The 23,193-nt window shown below is 43.1% G+C and overlaps 1 protein-coding gene across 1 annotated transcript in view; it reads right to left on the bottom strand.

Annotated features, from left to right (window-relative positions):
• PARD3B (par-3 family cell polarity regulator beta) overlaps window positions 1-23,193 on the bottom strand; it is a 560,874-nt gene that overhangs the window by 477,643 nt on the left and 60,038 nt on the right.

Here is a 23,193-nt window from a genome sequence, read left to right as displayed (position 1 = left end):
TCCTTAATCAGGAGAAAGATGGTGACGAAAGTTGGCGCTTGTGGCCAGTGCCGGATTTATGTATAAGCTAAACAAGCTATAGCTTAGCTGCCCCACTCTATTGGGGGCCCCCCAAAAAATTAAATGAAAAAAAACACCTGGATGTACATTTCCAAAATGTAAGATAAAAAACAAATAAAATAAAAACCTACATCCAGCAACAGTGTTTGGTGTTGTGTAGGATCCTATGATGTAATTCATGGGCCCCGCCTGCTAGCCTGCTCCCTAAAATATCACTAGTTTCCTCATTTCTATATATAGGGTGCCTACATTCTGCATGGACTGGTTGCATGGGAACATGTGCAAATGGCTTTAGATACCTATTAGGTCCATAAATTACCCTATAGCAGGGGTCACCAACCTTTTTGAGCCATGGGCCGGTCCACCGTCCCTCAGACCATGTGGTGGGCCTGACTATATTTTGGAAAAAAATGAACGAATTCCTGTCCCTCACAAATAACCCAGAGATGCATTTTAAATAAAAGCATACATTCTACTCATGAAAAAATACGCTGATTCCCGGACCGTCCGCGGGCCAGATTGAGAAGGCGATTGGGCCGCATCTGGCCCCCGGGCCTTAGGTTGCCTACCCCTAGCATATATTCAACACAAAAAACAGTGACAGTTTGTTGTTGACAAAGGACAGCTGGACATATAAAGGGCCCCATTACCTTCAGTAGCTGAGGGCCTCATCAAACCTAAATCCGGCCCTGACAAGGCACATGTCTGGGAGGCCCACAAGCATGATATGAGCATAAAATCCCTCTCCTGCCTGCATACCACAGTAACAGGTATTCAGAGGCACGATCATTTGAATCAGAATATTTACAATTTACAGATTAAGTGAGCAGGCACAATATTGCTAGGAATTGTTCCATATGCCCAAATCTGATGTGGGGGAGGAGAGGGAGATTAAAATGTATCATGGCTTTGGATTCTTACTTTAAAATTCTTACCCCGAGAGTCTTATTTCAGAGGCCTAAAAAGCAGTTTCGCTGAAGCTTTTAAATTTCAGCTAGACAACTTTTTGACGGAGAGTTCATTAATTACTCTGAATATGCTATCTTTGCTGGTTTGTAATTCTTCCTGGTTTTAAAGTTGTAAACAGCATGGGGGACTGTTTTGTTTACATTTGGTATATGTTTAATAATTTAAATTTAAATCTATAATGTAACATTTATTATTTTAAATAAATAAATGTCACGGTTCTCTCTCTCTCTCTTTCTCTCTCTTAATTGTGCAGCTGGAAATATTCCAAAGCAGTTATTTGCCTTCCAAATTCTATCACAACATCACTGGAATTTGAAAATATACCAAGGTCCCCTCTTCTCTCCTCCACATCATCCAAGCATAGACTTGTTAGCTAAAAGATCAGAATATCGCTTTCATTTTTGGACTACTGAACATTCTGCTCAGGCGAGATTACAAAACAATAGTTCCACACTCAGAAGAACAACATCACAGTCACACTTCCAGAACATCTGCTGTAATGTAACCACCTGATGGTAGCTCTGCTCCAAAGTAATTAGTTATCTTCCTTTTCCGATGGGTTTACTGCGAGAAGCGGGAGATCAGAGGGGAAAAAAACATACCCTGTCTACTGTAAAGTAACTTCAGTACAAATCAGCTGTATATTTCCGTGAATAACAAAGCTTTTTACACACTTCCAAGTGCACTGCAAATAATGCTCGGTCAAGCCATAGATGATGGAAATGGTTCGGGGGTTAAGCACAGGTGAGCATGTATTAAGCTCTTCTCTCCCAGGTTCACACTATTTAATCTCAATTTTTTTTATATGTGCTATCCCCAGCAAGGAAAGATATTAAAAATGGGGGGGGGGGAGAGATGAAACAAGGTATTTGAATGGATGCTTCGGTGTGGAAATAATTGTCTGGTGCAAATGGGTTAAGCATCCTTACAAGGAATACAAATTACAGTGGACCCTCTGGTTACGAATTTAATTCGGTTCGGGGGGGGGTCTGTGCGCACCCCGAAAAGTCTGTAACCAGAGGTGCCGCTTCTGCGCATGCGGCGAAACCGGGAAGAATACACTTCCGGGTTTGCCGCTTTCGCAACCCGAAGATTACGTATCCAGAGCGGTACGTAACCCAAAGGCCCACTGTATAGGGTAGCTCAACCAGCACAGCTTGAGGGTCTCAATCTCAGGGTTGTGGGTTTGAGCCTAACGTTGGGTGGAAGATTCCAGCATTAAACTGTTGCACTAGATATGGGGTTGGCAATGTGCGCCCCTCAAAGACCTTTTTACCGGCCCATGAGCCACCCCTGAACCGAGCTGCCTGCTCGGCGAGTCCCCCACCGCTGCGCTAAACCAGTGCAGTGAGGACTCACTGAGTGGCACCAGAAATTGCATCTGCGCATGCACAGATACCGGAAATTGCGTCTGCGCATGGGCAGATGCCAAAAATCGTTTCTGCGCAGGCACGATTTTCGGCGTCTGGGCATGTGCAGATGCGATTTTCAGCATCGTGCTGCACCAGTCCGGCCCACAGATGATCTCCGTGGGTGTGATCCGGCCCATGGCCGGTAAACGTTGCCAACCCCTTCACTAGATGATCCTTGTGGTCCATTCCAACTCTACAATTCCATTACTCTATCCAAGTGGCATGTTTTATGTAGGAAAAAGTGGCATGTTTTATGTCGGAGCATACAGGCCTCAGCCCTGAAGACACAACCAGGGACTTTGAAGAGTTGTACGCAGGGGGCTGGTCCACTGTCCCTCAGACCTTGTGGGGGGGGCCGGACTATAATTTGGAAAAATAATGATGATGCAAGAGCACCACGAGCCCCGGTGGCTGCTTACCTGTGTCTTGCGAGCGGCAGGGGCTGGTGGCGGCGGTGAAGGGGCGATGAGTGGCGCGCGAAAGGGCTCTGGAGAGGCGCTGCTTCAAATGGCGGCCACTCGAGCACTGCTGCTGCTGCTGCTGGCACCAACAAAACCCAGCCCCCTTCCTCCTCTAGGCAGGGCGGAGAAAAGCCAGGAGGAAGGAGGTGCCGCCGTCACCGCCATGTGAGGGAGAGAACACGTGCGCTCTCAATCCACACGGCAATTCCCAGACCATCCGCACGCCAGATCCAGAAGGCGATTGGGTCTGATCCAACCCGTGGGCCTTAGTTTGCCTACCCATGCTCTAACCAACTGAGCTAACCAGGCTGAAGTCAGCTATTCAGCATTTTTGCAATCTAAAGTAGTTTGTAAATGTACTGGCCTGTTTCATACCCTCAAAATACTGTAACTATGACAGTGTTTCCAATTTTTTTATACAGTGGTACCTCGGGTTACAAACACCTCAGGTTACAAACACCTCGGGTTACAGACTCCGCTAACCCGGAAGTAGTACCTCAAGTTAAGAACTTTACCTCAGGATGAGAACAGAAATCACGCAGCGGAGCGGGAAGCCCCATTAGCTAAAGTGGTACCTCAGGTTGAGAACAGTTTCAGGTAAAGAACGGACCTCCGGAACGAATTAAGTTCGTAACCAGAGGTACCAGTCTACACACATTGTATGTAATGTGTCCACAAATTGTTACTGAGATTTGGCATTCATATTAGATGCAAGTCACGCATACAGTATTTTTTTTCTTACGAAAGAACTGCTCAAACATACAGGCTAAATGCACCTAAAATTAACCAAGAACTGCTGGCTGCACTCGAGTTGTGCCTCTTATCTACAGGCTGAGTCTCAAAATGGAATTTCATTCACCCAAAACTGTTTCCTTCAACAACTTGCCCATATATGCACATGCCGGCAGGCATCAGGAAAACACACCTTGCAACAAGTGGAGCACCATGCAGTATTTAGGTGAGCAGACAGTCCTCAGAAAGGACACATGGCGGTAGCAGAGAAAGTCCCCTTCCAGAAGTTTCTTTCCGCTCACATATATATTATCCCCCATCCCGGAAGCTCCCGCTCTGTGAATCTAGGAGTGCCATAGAAGAGGGACAAGCTAACACAGAGGTGGCAAACCTGCAGCCTCTCCATAATTCTAGTACAGCACCCTAGCCACAATGACTCTCACCTAGGCTTGCAATGTAGAGCTGGTTAATTTTAAGAAGCAAGTCTTCTTCTTCTTCTTCAAACCTTTATTAGGCATTTTTACAGATAAAACCGCGGAAAAAAGAATCACGTACAAAAATCTTAAAATGTATATAAAAAGGCAAGAGTCGAATACACATGCTGATTATATGTAACCAGGAATTTCTTCCTGTTAAGCTACTCCTTGGGGAGACTGCTGGCACAAAAATTCGGCTACCCCAGCCGTCACCCTTTGGTCAATATCTGACAAACAGAATCCAACGCTTCCACCGTGCAGGGGTTTCAAAACCACCCAGGAGGGGGGACAGCACACGTTCACACAGCGTATTATGCAGTGGGCAATAGAAGAGGATGTGCTCTACAGTATCCGGGACCACATAACACCGGTCCTGAGAGATCTGCATTGGCTCCCAGTACGTTTCCGAGCACAATTCAAAGTGTTGGTGTTGACCTTTACAGCCCTAAACGGCCTCGGTCCTGAATACCTGAAGGAGCGTCTCCACCCCCATCATTCAGCCCGGACACTGAGATCCAGCACCGAGGGCCTTCTGGCGGTTCCCTCACTGCGAGAAGCAAAGCTATAGGGAACCAGACAGAGGGCCTTCTCGGTAGTGGCGCCCGCCCTGTGGAATGCCCTCCCATCAGGGGTCAGAGAAATAAACAACTACCTGTCATTTAGAACATACCTGAAGGCAGCCCTGTTTAGGGAAGTTTTTAATTTGTGACTTTGTATTGTATTTTGGTATTTGTTGGAGGCCGCCCAGAGTGGCTGGGGAGACCCGGCCAGATGGGCAGGGTATAAATAATAAATTATTATTATTATTATTATTATTATATCCGGGACCTTCAGGGAGCATCTACACTATCTCTTGTTTCTAGGAATGTTCCGGTATCTACCCCTGACAAATGCCGAGGGGAAGGCATTCAGTGGGGCCAGCATAAATGCCCTATGTTGGGTTGGAACATAGTTGACCCTGCTATCTAGGATATTTATATCATAGAATATAGGAGAGCAAAGAAGCAGTCTTCATATACTGTATATTTTTGAGAGAAGGCATCATCTATGGACAATTTTCAGATGTTTCAAGAAATCACGAAATCTTTGCAAATAGATGTGAATAATGAGTGCTCTCTGGTGGTCACCTGCTCTGCCTAAGAATTATAACCGTGCTCTTAGGAAACCTTGCCTCTCCTCCCCTCCTCAAAGCCTTTATTCTTGTAAACACAAAAACACGGCATTTTGCAATACTTTTTTTGGTAGTCCAATAAGTCTTTGCTTAATGCAGGAGAAACCCCAAACTGATAATCATGCAGGCCATTAAAATGCAATTAAATACAAGCAGCTCATTTTGTCCAGGGCTTTCTTACCTAAAACACCTAGAATTAGAACACTGAGACATCACATAAGAATTATACCACCCACCAAGCCACTATGAGCAATGTAAACTCGTAACAGCCATACTAGGTAAATTATGGTCTAAGGTCAATATTTTCAGATGGGTGCGTGTAGAGAGAAAGGACACACACACACACACACACACAAATCTCTATTTATGCACCTCTTTCTATACAATTCCAATAGTGCCCAGATACATGTCTGTGGGTGGTCAAAGCTCTTGTAGCTATAAAAATGCAAGCCATTAATTGTTGGCGCCCTACGTAGGTATTTGACCGCTGAACAGCGAGAGAGACGAGTCTGAAATTACTACAGCTCCTAAAACAAATACCTTGAGAAACGAGGAAGAGGGAAAATGCTAGATTACATAATCTGCTAAAAACTGTATCTTGCTAACATAGGATGAAGAACTGGCAGCCTCTTTAAAATGTTTAACACGGTTCAGACACTCAAGAAAATTTTCTTCCAAGGTCAGGTAACCTTCTAAATTGTTTGTATATGGAGGAAAGTTTTCAACCAGATACTTGCATGGAGCTTCATTTGGAATATATATTCATGGCTTTAATTATTCCAAATTAAAAGAATAATTTTGCGCTTTCCTCCACAGCCACAAGAAACATTCAGGTGTCCCCACAGGTCTAACTATGCTCTCCTACAACACAATTTATTACTGTGGTGGCCAAGATTTTTGCCATTTGTGCTGTTACGGAAATTACTGGGGGGGGGGGTCACCCAAGCAAAGTCTCCTCCCGAGCAAATTCAAATTCATTGGGGTATGGAGTGATGCCCTTAAGGGGACCCATCTCTCTGTCATGATCCAGTAGGCAAGAGACCGCGTGCACAGGGAAATGCCTCAGCAGGTAATCTCTGGGTGCTTCAGGAAGCCACTGGGCTAATATCCCTCAGCTGGAATCCCATTGTTCTCTCCCAGATAAGTGCTCAAGGTATCCTTGCCAATACTTAACACCAATTCACATTGGCTCAGGGCTATCTCCCTGATATTGCTCTGTTTCCCCCATATGTTAATCTTCTTTTTCCTATATGTTAATCATGTATAACCCTTCCCTTTCATGATGTAGTGATGATGTTTCCAAACTGTATTCTCGGATACGATAGGAGTTTTTAAAAGTTCTTGTAACGCTGCTCTGGGTGTGCAGTTTGACTGTAAGCTATTGAGCAATAAACCCTGTCTTGTCCTTGCTCCAGTGGCTGGACTTCTTTTATTTAACTCCGCAGAAACCAGTGGGCTTATCCCCAAGGGCCAGGTGCCTGGGCAGTTCCACACCTGGGATTTTCCTTTTACAGTGCCACAAGTCAAGATCAAATTATGAGAAAGTTCCAACTTGTCTGTGAGACTTAAGTCTTATCAATCAAGGAAGATGCAGCAGCAGAGTCTGAAAGGGCAGGTAAGAATGAATGACAGGCTATGCCATAATGAAGAATGCCCTGACCCCCCTGCCCATGTGTGCCTAAAGTCATTATATTCCGAGAATGGCCATTGATGTTTAATGTCTTCCATTTTCCATAGACTGGCGTCTGCAAAGAGCATGAATACTGAATCTCTGCCTTTCTATGTATCAAATATCCACAGCAAAGATTAACTTTTTTGGCTGATAGAAGGAAGGGGGTGGAATTAAGATATTACGCTCGCCTTTCCTGTGTACATACATGTCGGAATACACTGCGTGGATCCGTTAAAAGATCCGCGGTTAATTGTTTATTTTAATGGTTATTGAGAACTACTTTTTGTATCCTTACGCGTGAAAGCGAAAGTGAAAGTAAGAATGAACAGTCGGTTTGCCAATAAGATTAATCCGCCTTTAATTTATAGTCCCGGTAATGTTTCAAAGTTATCAATGAGCGTTAACCCTGCTTCCCGCCTTTTTGGAGGGCAGCAACAGTGGTTTTATTGGTTGGGGTGTCAATTGTGATGTCACATCTGTTCCCAAATAAAAGGCTGAGGCTCCCCGCTTGGGCACGTTCTTCTTTAGTTCTTTCAGTTAGGTCAAGTTTAGTTTAAGGGATTTTGGGAGCGGGCTGGTTGGGTTGGATGGGTTTTTCTTTTAGTTAGGTTTAGTTCGCGGAAGATATTCGGTTTAGCTTTAGTTAGGCTTTTAGGTTTAGCCTAGGGCTAGATTTGCAGAAGATATTTCGGTTTAGTATTATTTAGTTTAGTATCGCGGAAGATTGGGCGCGCAGGGACTGAGAGCTTAGGGAAACTTAGCTTAGGGCAAGAAACGAGCCTACGCGGGTTTTGCCAAAGCCACTAAAAGATATACTCGGTGTCTGTCGTTCTTTGGGGAAAAGGGAAAAAGGTTTAAAGATTTTTTTTAACTTTAACCAAAACTTAGATAACGTCCTTAGTTTGGTTTTCCTGGTTCAGATTCAGGGCATCCATTGGTTTTCGAGGCATCCATTGGTTTTCGAGGCATCCATTAGTTTTCGAGGCATTATTTTAGTTTAGAAGGCATTCAAGAACTCACACACCTTCGGAGTCATTTTCCGTCTTACTCAGCTTCCTTCAGATTGTGAGACTTGGCCGGCGCCCGTGCTCATAAGCACGTGGAACGCTGGCCGCTTTTCCCCGCTACTGGTACCTCGTGCGTGGGCAGCTTAAGCTTACGCACGAGGAGCTCCAGCACCGAACCCCGGCACATACAGACACGGGTGGCGCTGTGGTCTAAACCACAGAGCCTAGGGCTTGCCGATCTGAAGGTCGGCGGTTCGAATCCCCGTGACGAAGTGAGCTCCCGTTGCTCGGTCCCAGCTCCTGCCAACCTAGCAGTTCAAAAGCATGCCAGTGCAAGTAGATAAATAGGTACCGCTCCAGCGGGAAAGTAAACGGTGTTTCCGTGTGCTGCTCTGCTTTGCCAGAAGCGGCTTAGTCATGCTGGCCACAAGACCCGGAAAAACTGACTCTCTCAGCCTATAGAGCAAGATGAGCGCGCAACCCCAGAGTCGTCCGCGACTGGACCTAACGGTCAGGGGTCTCTTTACCCCTTTACCTTTACCTGTGTATAACTGCAATGGGAGGGCTTTTTTCATCTGAAACTTGCTGGAACTCAGTTCTGGGACCTCTCAGGTGTGTGCCATTGTCATTTTAAGAAAACAAGGGAGTCGTTCAAGGTGAGTTCCAGCCCCTCTTTTTCTAGATAAATAACACTGTGTAATGGCATTTGTCAAAAAAGAAAAAAAAGTAAGCAAGCAAGAGCATGAATATGTACACAGACACACACGCACACCTTCCTCTCAAATAAGGCGTAGGCAGCATTATCTTTTTTTTAAGGTATATTATACAAAAACATGCCTAGTATAATAGCAAATTACACTTCCAAACATGCCTTGCTGAATCACTGCATTGCTGCTTCCCAACTCTGTTTTTAGAACTGTGTTGAATGGGAAAATTCAGACTACAATTTTTTTGGTAGGTGGCATAAATATATTTGGGCCTTAACCATTTATGATAGATCTTACAGCTCCATCTAGCTCTGTGCGAGGGAACTCTTGAGTTAATGATAAACACTGAAAGCAGCACGCATTGTTAGCGGCTTCTGAAATTAACACAGTAGCTATTAGTTAGGGGACTAATGGTTTCAAGAGTAACACTTTTTTTCCAAATGATACAATTGATCTACATCCACATCCTGTTACAGTCTCTCACCTGATTTTAAAAGTGAGGCCTTGGACTAAAATGAAACAGCTTATGAGCAAAGGTGAAGAAGATAGGAATTATGGCTTTTTCCAAGTATACTGATCCTTTTTCTGCCGTTGTTTAAAATGTGTTACGGCTAGCTATTGACAAAACCCTTCTATCTACAGACCTCTGGGAGGAAGGGGGGCTCTATCTGTTAGGGTAAAGACCAGGGGTCAGCAAACTTTTTCAGCAGGGGGCCGGTCCACTGTCCCTCAGAACTTGTGGGGGGCCGGAGTATATTTTGGAAAAAAATATGAACGAATTCCTATGCCCCACAAATAACCCAGGGATGCATTTTAAATAAAAGCACACATTCTACTCATGTAAAAACACAAGGCAGGCCCCACAAATAACCCGGAGATGCATTTTAAATAAAAGGACACATTCTACTCATGTAAAAACACCAGGCAGGACCCACAAATAACCCGGAGATGCATTTTAAATAAAAGCACACATTCTACTCATGTAAAAACACCAGGCAGGCCCCACAAATAACCCAGAGATGCATTTTAAATAAAAGGACACATTCTACTCATGTAAAAACATGCTGATTCCTGGAGGGTCCGCAGTCTGGATTTAGAAGGCGACTGGGCCAGATCCGGCCCTTGGGCCTTACTTTGCCTACCCCTGGTAAAGACTGATCTTTAAGGAGCTCAAGAGAGGAGGAATTTGGTTGAGTCTATATTTGTTAATATTGCCTCCCAACACAGGTAAACAAACACATGGTGGAAATATTTCTGGAGCTTCAAAGCAGTTATACCAGGGAACAGAGTAGAACAAATAACTGATCTGAAACCGGGTATTTTGTTTGTGAAACTCACATGTTTATCCTCTATGATGACAGAATTCCCTAAACAACAAACCACTTTTGGTAGCGTCTAAGAGTAATTTCAAGTGGATAGAAAGGAATGTACGGTGGTACTTTGTTTTGTCAACCACCTTGTGACTCGAATGTTTTGGCTCCTGAACGCCGCAACCCCGGAAGTGAGTGCTCCGGTTTGCAAACGTTTTTTGGAAGCTGAACGTCCGACGCGACTTCCAATTGAGTGCAGGAAGCTCCTGCAGCCAACCGGAAGCTGCGGCGTGGTTTTCGAAAGATTTCAGAAGCCGAACGGACTTCTGGAACGGATTACGTTTGAGAACCAAGGTACGACTGTATGTAAAGTTCAAACGGTTAATATTATGAAGCAACTATTGCTCCGCAATTTCAATGTTAAAGAGTGCTCAAAGTCCCCAAGTTAGATATTATCAACAAAGCCTACACAATACATAAATTGTGTAGTGCTGTGTCCCACCCATTGGGACCTCCCTGACTTTGGATGTGGCAAACTTCTTAGTGGTTTCTCCTCCCTTTCCACCGAGACAGCTCAGTAGGATCGCATAGGCAAGTGTTTTTAACAAAAGGCTAACTCCTGCTCCTTAGAATCCCAGCAAGGCTTTGGAAATGCATTTTGTTTCCAATACCACTAATTGCGTTTTTTATCTGTGTTCTATACAGTGGTACCTCGGGTTAAGAACTTAATTCGTTCTGGAGGTCCGTTCTTAACCTGAAACTGTTCTTAACCTGAGGTACCACTTTAGCTAATGGGGTCTCCCGCTGCCATCACACGATTTATGTTCTCATCCTGAAGCAAAGTTCTTAACCCAAGGTAATATTTCTGGGTTAGCAGTCTGTAACCTGAAGCATCTGTAACCCGAGATACCACTGTACTCTCTTATCCAATCTTATTAATATTCAAACACTGTTTTGATTTTTTTTTAAAGCAAACTGATTTTCATAAATCATAAATATAAATATCTGAAGAAGTGTGCATGCACACGAAAGCTCATACCAAGAACAAACTTAGTTGGTCTCTAAGGTGCTACTGGAAGGATTTTTTTTATTTTTATTTTTTTATTTTCATAAAATCATTTCCCCGACATTGTTCCCTTAAATATTTTGCTGCCAGGCCAAACCCACAATAAAGTCTGAGAGGTGCACTTATTATCATGGGAGGTGATAGACTGCCTACTTAACTGGTAGTAACCTAGTGCTATCTGAATACTAATGGAATATAACTCTCTTAAGAGGAGAAGAAATGTGTAAAGGACACTACTAAGAGCCCCGCCAAATGCAAATATCCCAGCATAACTTACAACGTATAAAAGCAGGCCACAGCAGCACTTATAAAGCTCAGTTTACACTAACCGCTGAAGGCCATGTCAACAATGTGGTTCTTTGACGACTGTTTAGAAGCACTGAGGGAAGGAACAGTGAGAAATAAAATTTATATATCCTATGCAATTCGTTTAGTACCAGCAGAGTCAGAGATGGGCTCTGTGGGACTCTGAATATCTATGTCAGTTCAGCAATTCTTGCTACAAGTGTGATCAAGTTCGGAAGAGGTTAAACTGGAGGTTCTACTTATCTCAGAATTGAAAGTGTTCAGAATAGATTAATGATAAAATCTTTCCTGTGGGTGGCCTCAAACTATGTATTTCATTTTGCATGAGAAACAAAGGGGTCGTTCCTTAACCCACATCTGTTTCAATGCTTGTAACAGTTGATGTGTAATCTAAAAAACAAACCAGCACCAGCAATATACCGTATTTTTTGCTCCATAAGACACACTTTTTTCCTCCTAAAAAGTAAGGGAAAATATCTGTGCGTCTTATGGAGCGAATGGTGGTCCCTGGAGCTGAATTGCCCAGGGGCCAAAAGAGGATCATGCTTTTTATTTTACAAAGAGGAAAAAGGGTGTTGAAAGGACCCAGCTCAGTAGCTGATCAGCAAGAGATCGGGAGAGAGATCAGAGTCCCGGCTCCCTTTCAGCCCCGCCCTCTTGCCCAGGCCTCCATTGTTGAATGTGCTGCAGAGGGAGGTGGTTTGTTTCGCCAGCAACATGTGACTGGCTGATCAGATTATCTGTCTGGAAACTGTAGAAACGGCTCCTTTTCCTTTAGAAGCTGCAGAAATGTGAGTTGAACCCCATAAAAAACGGGGCTTTTCATCTTTGCTTTTCCCCCTTTGCAAAAAGCTGCAAAACTTTTAGCTGATCCTCAAAAAAACAGGGCTTTTCCCTTTGCAAAAAAAGCTGCAAAATTTTTAGCTGATCCTCAAAAAAACCAGGGCTTTTCCCTTTGCAAAAAAAGCTGCAAAACTTTTAGCTGATCCTCAAAAAACAGGGCTTTTCCCTTTGCAAAAAAAGCTGCAAAACTTTTAGCTGATCCTCAAAAAAACAGGGCTTTTAGAGGAGGAAAACCAGAAAAAAATATTATTTTCTTGTTTCCTCCTCTAAGGACGAGGTGCGCCCTATGATCCGGTGAGCCCTATGGAGCAAAAAATACGGTAAACAGTTTGACCGCAAAACTCCCCACTTAAGAGTTTTCCCATTCAGCTGAAAAATATCCCCATATACATTTATGCTTTATCTAATATTACTGGAAAGGGATGCAGGTGGCACTGTGGTCTAAACCACAGAGCCTAGGACTTGATCAGAAGGCTGGCAGTTTGAATCCCCGCGATGGGGTGAGCTCCAGTTGTTCGGTCCCTGCTCCTGCCAACCTAGCAGTTCGAAAAGCACATCAAAGTGCAAGTAGATAAATAGGTACCGCCCCGGCGGGAAAGTAAATGACGTTTCCATGTGCTGCTCTGGTTTGCCAGAAGTGGCTTAGTCATGCTGGCCACATGACCCGGAAGCTGTACGCTGGCTCCCTTGGCCAGTAAAGCGAGATGAGCGCTGCAACCCCAAAGTCATCTGCGACTGGACCTAATGGTCAGGGGTCCCTTTACCTCTACCTTTAATATCACTGGAGTTCGGAGAAGTACCATAGTTTTCATCCAGAATCAACATTGCTACTTCTGCGGTACATGGGCAACTCTGAGATTTTTTGCATTCCTGGACAGGAGCAGAAACACTACAGTTCGGATATACAATAGCAGTGGTCGCCAATGTGACAACTACAGGTGCATATGTACCTACAAATCCTTCCATTGGTACTCACATAATCCACTGCCTCCACTGAAATTAGACTTGAAATAAGTATTCTATTGAAGTAAACAGATGAGGTTGTCAGTGGGTGGGGTGGTTGCCCATGGCAGCTTCTCTAGTTTGCAAATGTACTCACCGGCCAAAACATGTTAGTGACCCTGATGATGATGATGATGAAGAAGAAGAGTTTGGATTTGATATCCCGCTTTTCATTACCCGAAGGAGTCTCAAAGCGGCTAACATTCTCCTTTTCCCTTCCTCCCCCACAACAAACACTATGTGAAGTGAGTGGGGCTGAGAGACTTCAGAGAAGTGTGACTACCCAAGGTCACACAGCAGCTGCATGTGGAGGAGCGAGGAAGCGAACCCGGTTCACCAGATTACGAGTCCACCGCTCTTAACCACTACACCACACTGGCTCTCTTAGCGTTGTTAGACATAAATGCTTGCCCACCTCTCTAGTGCCATCTGCTTCCTGGCCTGGCATACTAAAAGGAAAAACCAAAGTAGGGCTGTAAATACTGTGTCTTGCTGCACTTTGGCCAAAGCCCAGCTTCCACTACCTTAGGGGGAAAGGGAAGATGGCACTTTGATCTTCCCTCTCACTGAGATTGTCAAATCTTGTACCAGGGGTTGCTCTACTTCAGATTCAAATTCAAATTCAAATTCTCTACTTCAGACTGCAGACGGGAGGTCACATGGCTGCTCCTTCGTGTCAAAAGCTGCAGTGGGGATAAGAAAAATCCCTTCATATATGAAACAGCATGTCGGGGGGAAGTGCTCTAGCATAACTTTCCCGGCGTGATAGCAGACTTTACGGTGGCTTTACAAGTCCTGTTACACAGCAATTAGTCATGGGCCAGGAGCCATGCATTCAAATGGCTCTGTCTGAAGTTAACTGCACAATCTACCTTCTTGGAGTAGGTAGGAAATAAAAATTTAGGGCTGCTGCTGGTGGTTATTCCATTTTTTGGAAATAGACTGAGTAATGTGGTAGCTAGCTAGTCAAGTCACTAACAAACATTTATTCTGCTCAATGGTGGGTTGTTGTTGTTTTTTTTGAACCTGCCAGTTTTATTTTCTGTACTTGGTGGTTTATTTATTGTAGTATCGCTGTTAGCTGCCAATCGTAATTTTCCAAATTTAACAAATACGTCGTAATCATGCAGATAGCTGAGAGGGAAGGAAACCGATTTAGTCAGATGCCACACAAAGAGAGGGGAAGAGGGAAAGAGGAGGAGAAGAAGAGGAGGAGGAGGAGGAGGAGGAGGAGGAGTTTGGATTTGATATCCCGCTTTTCACTACCCGAAGGAGTCTCAAAACGGATAACATTCACCTTTCCCTTCCTCCCCCACAACAAATACTCTTGAGGTGAGTGGGGCTGAGAGGCTTCAGAGAAGTGTGACTAGCCAAAGGTCACCCAGCAGCTGCATGTGGAGGAGCGGGGACGCGAACCCGGTTCACCAGATTACGAGTCTACTACTCTTAACCACTACACCACACTGGCTCTCAGAAAGAGAGAGAACAGTTCTGTATGGATAGCACAATGGGACAACTTTGCTGGGGTATTCCTCACTGCAGTACCAAATAAGCAAAGGGACCTTTGAACGTTTCCAAGTGAAATCATTTCAGATCTTCTTCAAATGCCTTATTCCTTTTCCCAATCCCACTTTCCAAAGCTTCCTTTACTGCGTATGTGAATTATCTTAGGGCGAAAGCACAGGAACAGATTTATCAGTGTGGGTAATTATATGGAAATATTAACAGTTGTAGACTTTTTGAACCATGGCGCTTCTTCTTACATCTTTATAACTTTGCTTTCACAGTATGATAAATAACAACTGCACAAAAGTTTGTTCATGAGATTAAGGATAATAGACTCCACTGAGTTTCCCTACGGCTATAAAAAAAAAAATAATCCCACGAAGTCAGAATTACAGACTTTGCTGTCATTTATTGTCCTAGCTTCTTTGTTGTTGGTGGTGGTTACTACTACAACAAACTTATCTAATGACTGAATCACAGGACCTTCTAAGGTTATTGCTTTCATAATCTTAAAGAGTGTAAAATCCAGGAAATATTATCTTTCCATTAAAAAATATTGTATCTAAATTATTTGGGGCATTAGAGTTGATTGAAAATAATGTCTTTCTCAAGTTCACATATTTAGAAACAGACTTATCTCTACAACCATAGGTGGTTTAATATTAAATAAACCACATTTGCATCTTCACAGTTGAAATGGCTCAACTTTGATGCTGCATATTGAACTACAGTGTACAACAATACTATATTGTATTATGAGAAATTCTTCATGCAGGACTGAAACAAACACTGCGAGAATTATCTTGAAAACTATATCTCTGTTCTTCTTTCTCTTCTTCCATCACTTCAAGGCAACAATTATAAGAAGCTAAAGTAAAATAAATGAAAAGCAATTAAGGTTTGCAGGAGAAGAACTGTTGCATATGACAACTTATCCCCATTTTACAATGGGGAAAGAAACCAAGAAGATAATATAAACCACAAACCTTGTGAAAATTAAAACACAAGACTTTGCTAAACTAAAAGAAAGCCAGAAGAAGAAGAAGAAGAAGAAGAAGAAGAAGAAGAAGAAGAAGAATTTGGATTTGATATCCCGCTTTATCACTACCCAAAGGAGCCTCAAAGCGGCTAATATTCTCCTTTCCCTTCCTCTTCCACAACAAACACTCTGTGAGAGACTTCAGAGAAGTGTGACTAGCCCCAGGTCACCCAGCAGCTGCATGTGGAGGAGCGGAGGCGCGAACCCGGTTCACCAGATTACAAGTCTACCGCTCTTGACCACTACACCACACTGGCTGTTGTTGCACATGTGTATGCAAAACCTCTGGATTATAGTACTTAATCATGAATGTTACACAGAGCAGACTAATATGTAGATATTCTATTCCAATCACACTTTTCTCTCTTCTGTATCTGTCTACTGCTCATAACCACTACACCACACTGGCTCTCACTGCCACATTCAGGACCAGAAGAATGTTCCATTGATACCAAGCACTCCACTAGCTAACACACTTGGTTAAGATGTCCCTGTGTTTGTTTAACACAGGTTCATTCTTTGTTTAATTGTGAACAAAACCATTATTTGAAGCCCTATCTTCTTCTTCTTCTTTTTTTAAAGATGCAATCTGCAAAAGAAAGGGAGCACTCTCTGAAATAACAGTGCCATTCCATCACAGAACAAGCAAAGCTGTGTAACAAACACAAAAGACAACGCTCTGGAGGTTCCCCCCATTCTGCAAGCAGCTAATGAAAACTTCCAACGTGTACACTAAAACTCCTCTTTTTTAAAAATTTTATTGCATAGTTTTATTTTACGGAAAAAAAATAAAATAAAATTAACGAACAACAGAGGCATAACTTTGTTCCCGCATAAATTTCCAGCTCACACAATAGCAAATGCATATCAAAAGTAAGTAGATATCTTATCCAATGATTTATCGAACCAGCTCTTACCAATACAACGTTTTAATAAAATTAAATACAATACTTATTGGTTGTTTGTGTCATATTTTTGTCCTTCTGTACCCATTACCTTTTACCACATCCTTTTTTAATGGGGGGAAAAGGGGAGAAAGGGGGGGGGAGAAAAGAAAAAAGAAGAGAAAAGAAAAGAAGAAGAAAAAAGAAAGAAAGAAAGAAAGAAAGAAAGAAAGAAAGAAAGAAGAAAAGAAGCAAAATAAAATAATAATACTAAAAAGAAAAAGAAAAAAAATATTATTAAGAGAGAGAAAACTCCTCTCAATTACGTCATGAATCCACCAATTAAAAAAATAAAAAGCCTAGGCTGCCCACTTACCCAGGAGTAAGCACCATTAAACACTTAGGGCAGAGTTCAACATTGCACTCAGGTGACGGTTCCTTTTCAATTCATTATATATTGAAAAGGATGTTTAAAATAATGTTTGTAAAAAAAAAAAAAAAAACAGAAGCTTTTCTTTTGGGAATTATGGGGACAGAATGACCTAAACCATGCTTCCTCAAACTCAGCCCTCCAGATGTTCTTGGCCTACAACTCCCATGATCCCTTGCTAGCAGGACCAGTGGTCAGGGATGCTGGGAATTGTAGTCTCAAAACATCTGGAGGGCCGTGTTTGAGGAAGCCTGACCTAAACTGTATAGAAACTAGATGTATGAATGCTACTACAAGCAGCAAGAATGTTAGTTGCCCCAAAATGGAAAGAAAGCATGGTCCCAGCAAAGGAAGAATGGTTTAAAAAGAAAAAAAACTTTATGGAATATGCAGAAACTTACTGGAAGAATAAGAAATCAAGATAACAAACTTTTTAATATAAAAGAATGGGAATGGTTTATTGAACATTTACAGATAAATTGTAAACAGACAAGAGCATTGGCAGGATTACTGTAATAGCCTGCAGTTTCATAAGAGTAAATATTTAAACTGGATGAATAAATGAGCAAATTAGGTTAAATTGGATCTGCAGAAGATATTAATAATAAATTGAAGGAACCACAGAAAAATGGGGAAGGAAATCAGGTTTTGAAATGTTAAAGTGGTTGTAAAATTAGTGAAATGTATAAACCTGAAAAGCTTAAATAAAATAAAAATTAAGGTGATTGTTCCATTGGGGTTCCTATTGCCTGGTGTCCAAACTCACTCCTCCATCCCAGCTCTGACTTTACTCACTGGCTAAAAACACAAGACAGCAACAGCCAGGCTAGAGATCATCTCACCGTAATAACTTATAAGGGTGCCTGAGCATTTTGCGTTATAAGCTTCCTTATGAGGTAGGGATTTCTTTAAAGATGAAAGCTCAGAGTCCAAGGCCCCTCCAGCTGTGGTCCCAGCACATCAGCACCCAGCCCTCAGTGGGCCTGTTTGTGCAGACAAGGGTGGCTGTGGACCCAGAGAGAAGACAGTGGGTCGAAAGGGTGGTTTGGGTACCATGAGCTGCAAATTCAGCACAAATGCATCCTATCTTAAGCAGGTTACGAATGTATAGTAAAAGAAAATGATGGATGGAAGACATGTGCATGGCAAGGCCCCGAGTCCTCCCCCGTTTCTTGGATAATAAAATACATGGACCCCAATAGTTTGGGTTAAGGGGAATAATTAAGGCCACAACTTTTGAATTATGGTGCTGGAAGAGACTCTCGAGAGTCCCATGGACTGCAAAAAGATCAAACTTATCCATCCTTAAAGAAATCAGCCTGAGTGCTCACTGGAAGGACAGATCCTGAAGTTGAGGCTCCAGTACTCTGGCCGCCTCATGAGAAGAGAAGACTCCCTAGAAAAGACCTTGATGCTGGGAAAGATGGACGGCACAAGGATAAGGGGACGACAGAGGATGAGATGGTTGGACAGTGTTCTCGAAGCGACTAGCATGAGTTTGGCCAAACTGCGGGAGGCAGCGAAAGATAGGCGTGCCCTGGTCCATGGGGTCATGAAGAGTTGGACACGACTGAATGACTGAACAACAACAACAAGACCACAACTTTATTGGTAACAGATGTGAGCGGTATTGGCTTAGGCACTGGAACTGAACTGACTATATCTGACTCCTGCCCGCCATGCAGGTAGTCTCGTAAGGGTCAACCACCAGTAGGGGGGGCCCTGTACATCAACTGCGAGCTGCCCCAGGGTTCCCGATGGGGTCGTGGCATGGCCCTAGCCGCTACCTGGGCTTCGGGCAAGATCCACACCACCGGATCCCTCTAACGGAATACCCTTAAAGAGGAGTGGCAGGCAAAGGCCACAACCTCCCCTCCCTTCCTCCCCCACAACAAACACTCTGTGAGGTGAGTGGGGCTGAGAGACTTCAGAGAAGTGTGACTAGCCCAAGGTCACCCAGCAGCTGCATGTGGAGGAGTGGAGACACGAACCCGGTTCCCCAGATTATGAGTCTACCGCTCTTAACCACTACACCACACTGGCTCTCCAACCGTGGTCCACAGCAAGGACAAATTACAAACGCATGAAAAAAGGGTGGGAGGGCGAGAGATCCGACGAAGGAGGTGGTAAAGAAAGGGAGCTCCCTGGCAGCAGTTTAAATGAGGTAAGCCACGCCCCCACCGCCGGATTGGTCAGCCAGAGGGGCGTGATGGCTTTCCCACGCTGTTTGTGGGGAGTGCACGAAGCCCGCCTGCAACCCCACCCCTCTGGGAAGAGGAGCGGCCCTATGTACTCCCCAAGACTTTGGGACCGTGAAAGAGCTATGAACGTGTGTCTTTCAAGCCCAGGTCTGGCATTAGGAACTCAAACACTGGGTTGTTCACGCCAGTTCAGGCCCACGCCTATGTATTTTAAATTAATGTATCGAAGGTTCCTTAGCTCTCTCTCTCTCTCTCTCTCTCCCCACCCTCCAACTTATAATCATAAAGAATGTTCATATTCCAATTAAACTATATGAAGAATTTAAATAAGTCAGCACTTAAAAATAGAATAATTAGAACTGTAAGACACTCCAGGGCAGTGTATATCGGTAAAATTATTACTTGTCTCTGGAACATTAAAGCAAAAACCAAAGACAAATTGACTTAGCCTCTTGGGAAATGCAACATCCCCAGAAATTCTCTATTTAAGTCTCGCCTCTTACTGGTATTGTGTGTGACTCTTTTATGCTAAAGGTCATGGTAAATGAACTCACTGCATTTTTTTTAAAAAAAATGCCTTATTTCATTAAAGGCTTTCTTTATTAAAAAGATAACCACTATATTTAGATGAGGTGCTATAGACAATTTTGGAGCATCAGCAATTTTAATTTTTAGGAGTATGCTAGGTGGTACTTGCTATCAACTGTTTAATTTCCATGGTGAAATAAAAAATGTACTCTAAATTTAATCACCCTATTTTAGTGCAACATAAAAGCAGAACTGTGAACACAGCTCAGTTTAAGACTAATAGCTGAGTTGTCACGAACCAAAAGCAGCATATGAGCCTTAAAAAAGTTTTTGAACTGAATATTCTTATACTGCAGCCTCATTTTGTTACCGATCTATAAATCTAACAACATGACCTGATCACTATACTGAAGGAAACAAAAATAATTCACTATTTTTTGCAGTATGTGTTTGAAAGACTTCTACAGCCGATATTCTACAGCTGATATTTAAAAGCAGAAAATGTGGGTTGTTATTTATTATTCAAAGTGTTGGTGCTGACCTTTAAAGCCCTAAACAGCCTCAGTCCAGTATACCTGAAGGAGGGCCTCCACCCCCATTGTTCAGCCCGGACACTGACATCCAGCACCGAGGGCCTTCTGGTGGTTCCCTCATTGCGAGAATTGAGGTTACAGGGAACCAGGCAGAGGGCCTTCTCGGTAGTGGCACCCGCACTGTGGAACGCCTTTCCACCAGATGTCAAAGAGAAAAACAACTACCAGACTTTTAGAAGACATCTGAAGGCAGCCCTGTTTAGGGAAGCTTTTAATATTTGACAGACTATTGTATTTTAATATTTTGTTGGAAGCAGCCCAGAGTGGCTGGGGTAACCAAGCCAGATGGGCAGGGTATAAATAAATTATTATTATTACCACTACCACTACTATTTGTTACACATTAGCTGAGAGTTTTTAGAACAACCGTATTTTTCGCTTCATAGGGCTCACTGGACCATAGGACGCACCTCGTTTTTAGAAGAGGAAACAAGAAAAAAATATTTTTTCTGGTTTTCCTCCTCTAAAAGCCCTGTTTTTTTGAGGATCAGCTCCAAGTTTTGCAGCTTTTTTGCAAAGGGAAAAGCCCTGCTTTTCTGAGGATCAGCTAAAGGTTTTGCAGCTTTTTTTGCAAAGGGGGGAAAGCAAAGAGGAAAAGCCCCATTTTTATGGGGTTCAACTCACATTTCAGCAGCTTCTGAAGGAAAGGGAGCCATTTCTACAGTTTCCAGACAGATAATCTAACCAGCCAGTCACATGTCACTGGGGAAACAAACAACCTCCCTCTGCAGCACATTCAGCAATGGAGGGCGGGGCTGAAAGGGAGCCAGGGACTCATATCTCTCTCCCGATCTCTCGCTGATCAGCTGCTGAGCGGGGTCCTTTCAACACCCTCTTTTCTCTTTGTAAAATAAAAAGCACTATCTGCTTTTGGCCCCTGGGCAATTCGGCTCCAGGGACCACCATTCTCTCCATAAGACGCACAGATATTTCCCCTTACTTTTTAGGAGGGAAAAAGTGATTCTTATGGAGCGCAAAATTCGGTACCTGAGGCACCCATGGGATACAGATGCTCTCTTGGGAAACCAGGTGTGGGGTTAGCAATTTTGCTGTCTTCGTATTTGTGTCCCATAGTCTCTACTTACATATTGGTAAATTTAAATATACAAATAAACTTATGCTAACACGAAGCAGTGTGCTCTGACTGAGAGGAAGCTAAACTCGCAAGTTCTCTCTCTGCCTCTCTCTTTTTGCAGTCCAGACACATCAATTCAACGCGACAAGAATAGTGAACAGATGCTGCTGGGCTCACAGAAGCCTATCCATCTCTGTATAAAGATATTGTCTTCTGCCTTAAAAGAAGAGAGAGCTGTGTTGTGCCAGAACGCACACTGTGAGCCAGAGATAACTTATCTGGGTATTTGGGTTGGAGGAGGAGTTGATATTGTATCAACAACTATCATTTACCATTGATAGCAGCCACAAATATGCAAGTTAAGACCAGGAGACCAAAGAAAAAAACATAAATCAGCAATTACATGTTTCTAATCCTTTGGCAGCGTAAGCCGAAAGCTCTTCCTTTTTTAAGCAATGGGGGGAACTTTCACCTATCCAGAACTTCAGCTACAGCAGTGGAAGAAGATGAAGAATTTCTCAAAGCACAATACACAGAACCATAGACAATCAACTGGCCAGAACTACAAAGCGTCCCTTAACACCGTCACATGGCTCCGCTGCCATCTTGCAGATCAGCCTTCTGCAATCTGGTGCCTTTCAGATGTGTCAGACCACAACTCCCATCTGTCCCAATCCTCATGGCCAATAACCAGGGATAATGAGAAGAGGTCTCCATTCTTGCAACCAATGTGGCAGTAGCATTATCGGATGGAGTTGCTCCCAGGACCAATCGTGTTTAAAGCTTTATGAGGTATGTTCAACTGATCATTCCTTTCTGCTACCCAAAAAATGTCCCTGGCCTATGCTCTCACACCATATAAGGCCTTTCCACTTCCAGGGAAGTTTTTAATGTTTAATGCTGTATTGTGTTTTTAATATTCTGTTGGGAGCCGTCCAGAGTGGCTGGGGAAACCCAGCCAGATGGGCAGGAAATAGATAACTTATTATTATTATTATTATTATTATTATTATTATTATTATTATTCCAATAAGTAATAGTAAACAGTGCTGTGGACTGTGGACTTGAGACAGTAACAGAGAAAAGGAGGTTTTCTATATTGGTGACAGAAAAAGGAGACTCTTTGAATAACGATGCTCTTGAAAAAAGAGCCGTGACTAGTCCCTAAAACGAGGGAAAGGTATAATAGTATAATAAAGGGACAAAGAAATAACCCAAAATGAACTGAAAATGGGGTGAGGGTCCCCAACCAACTCAGTGAAATAAGGCAAAATTATGTACTTATTTAACTGAAAAACCTCAAAACTGAAACCCTAACGAGCTGCTGGCTCTACCTCGTTTCACTGGACACTCCGTCAGTTTCCTCAGAGGGAAATCAGAAAGTTACTAAGATTAATTCCAAATAATAACGAGCAGTAGAGGGAGTCCTCCCAAAATATATTCTTGTAATTTAAACCAAGGCTAGCTAACCTAAATAAGTTATGATAACGAAAATCATAGTTTAGAAGACGAAGCTGCGCGGGCTCCTGTGGCCAAGTGCTACAAGCACATGATTGAGACTGCTACAGATGCTGCCTGTTTCCTGGTTTATATACTTGATTGCAATTGTTTCTTAAAGAGATAGGTACATAATGTTCTAGGCGTGTCCAAACACTTACAGTAGAAACTAACCTATTTGTAGTATATTCAAACGGGCTCATTTTGTGAAAACTAATAATAAAAAAACACCTCTGTGTTTTAAGC

This window comes from Lacerta agilis, chromosome 1 (genome assembly GCF_009819535.1).
Source record: "Lacerta agilis isolate rLacAgi1 chromosome 1, rLacAgi1.pri, whole genome shotgun sequence".
NCBI classification, from domain to species: Eukaryota; Metazoa; Chordata; class Lepidosauria; order Squamata; family Lacertidae; genus Lacerta; species Lacerta agilis.
The sequence above is the reverse complement of the archived record's forward strand: the minus strand, read 5'-3'. Positions and strand labels throughout refer to the sequence as shown.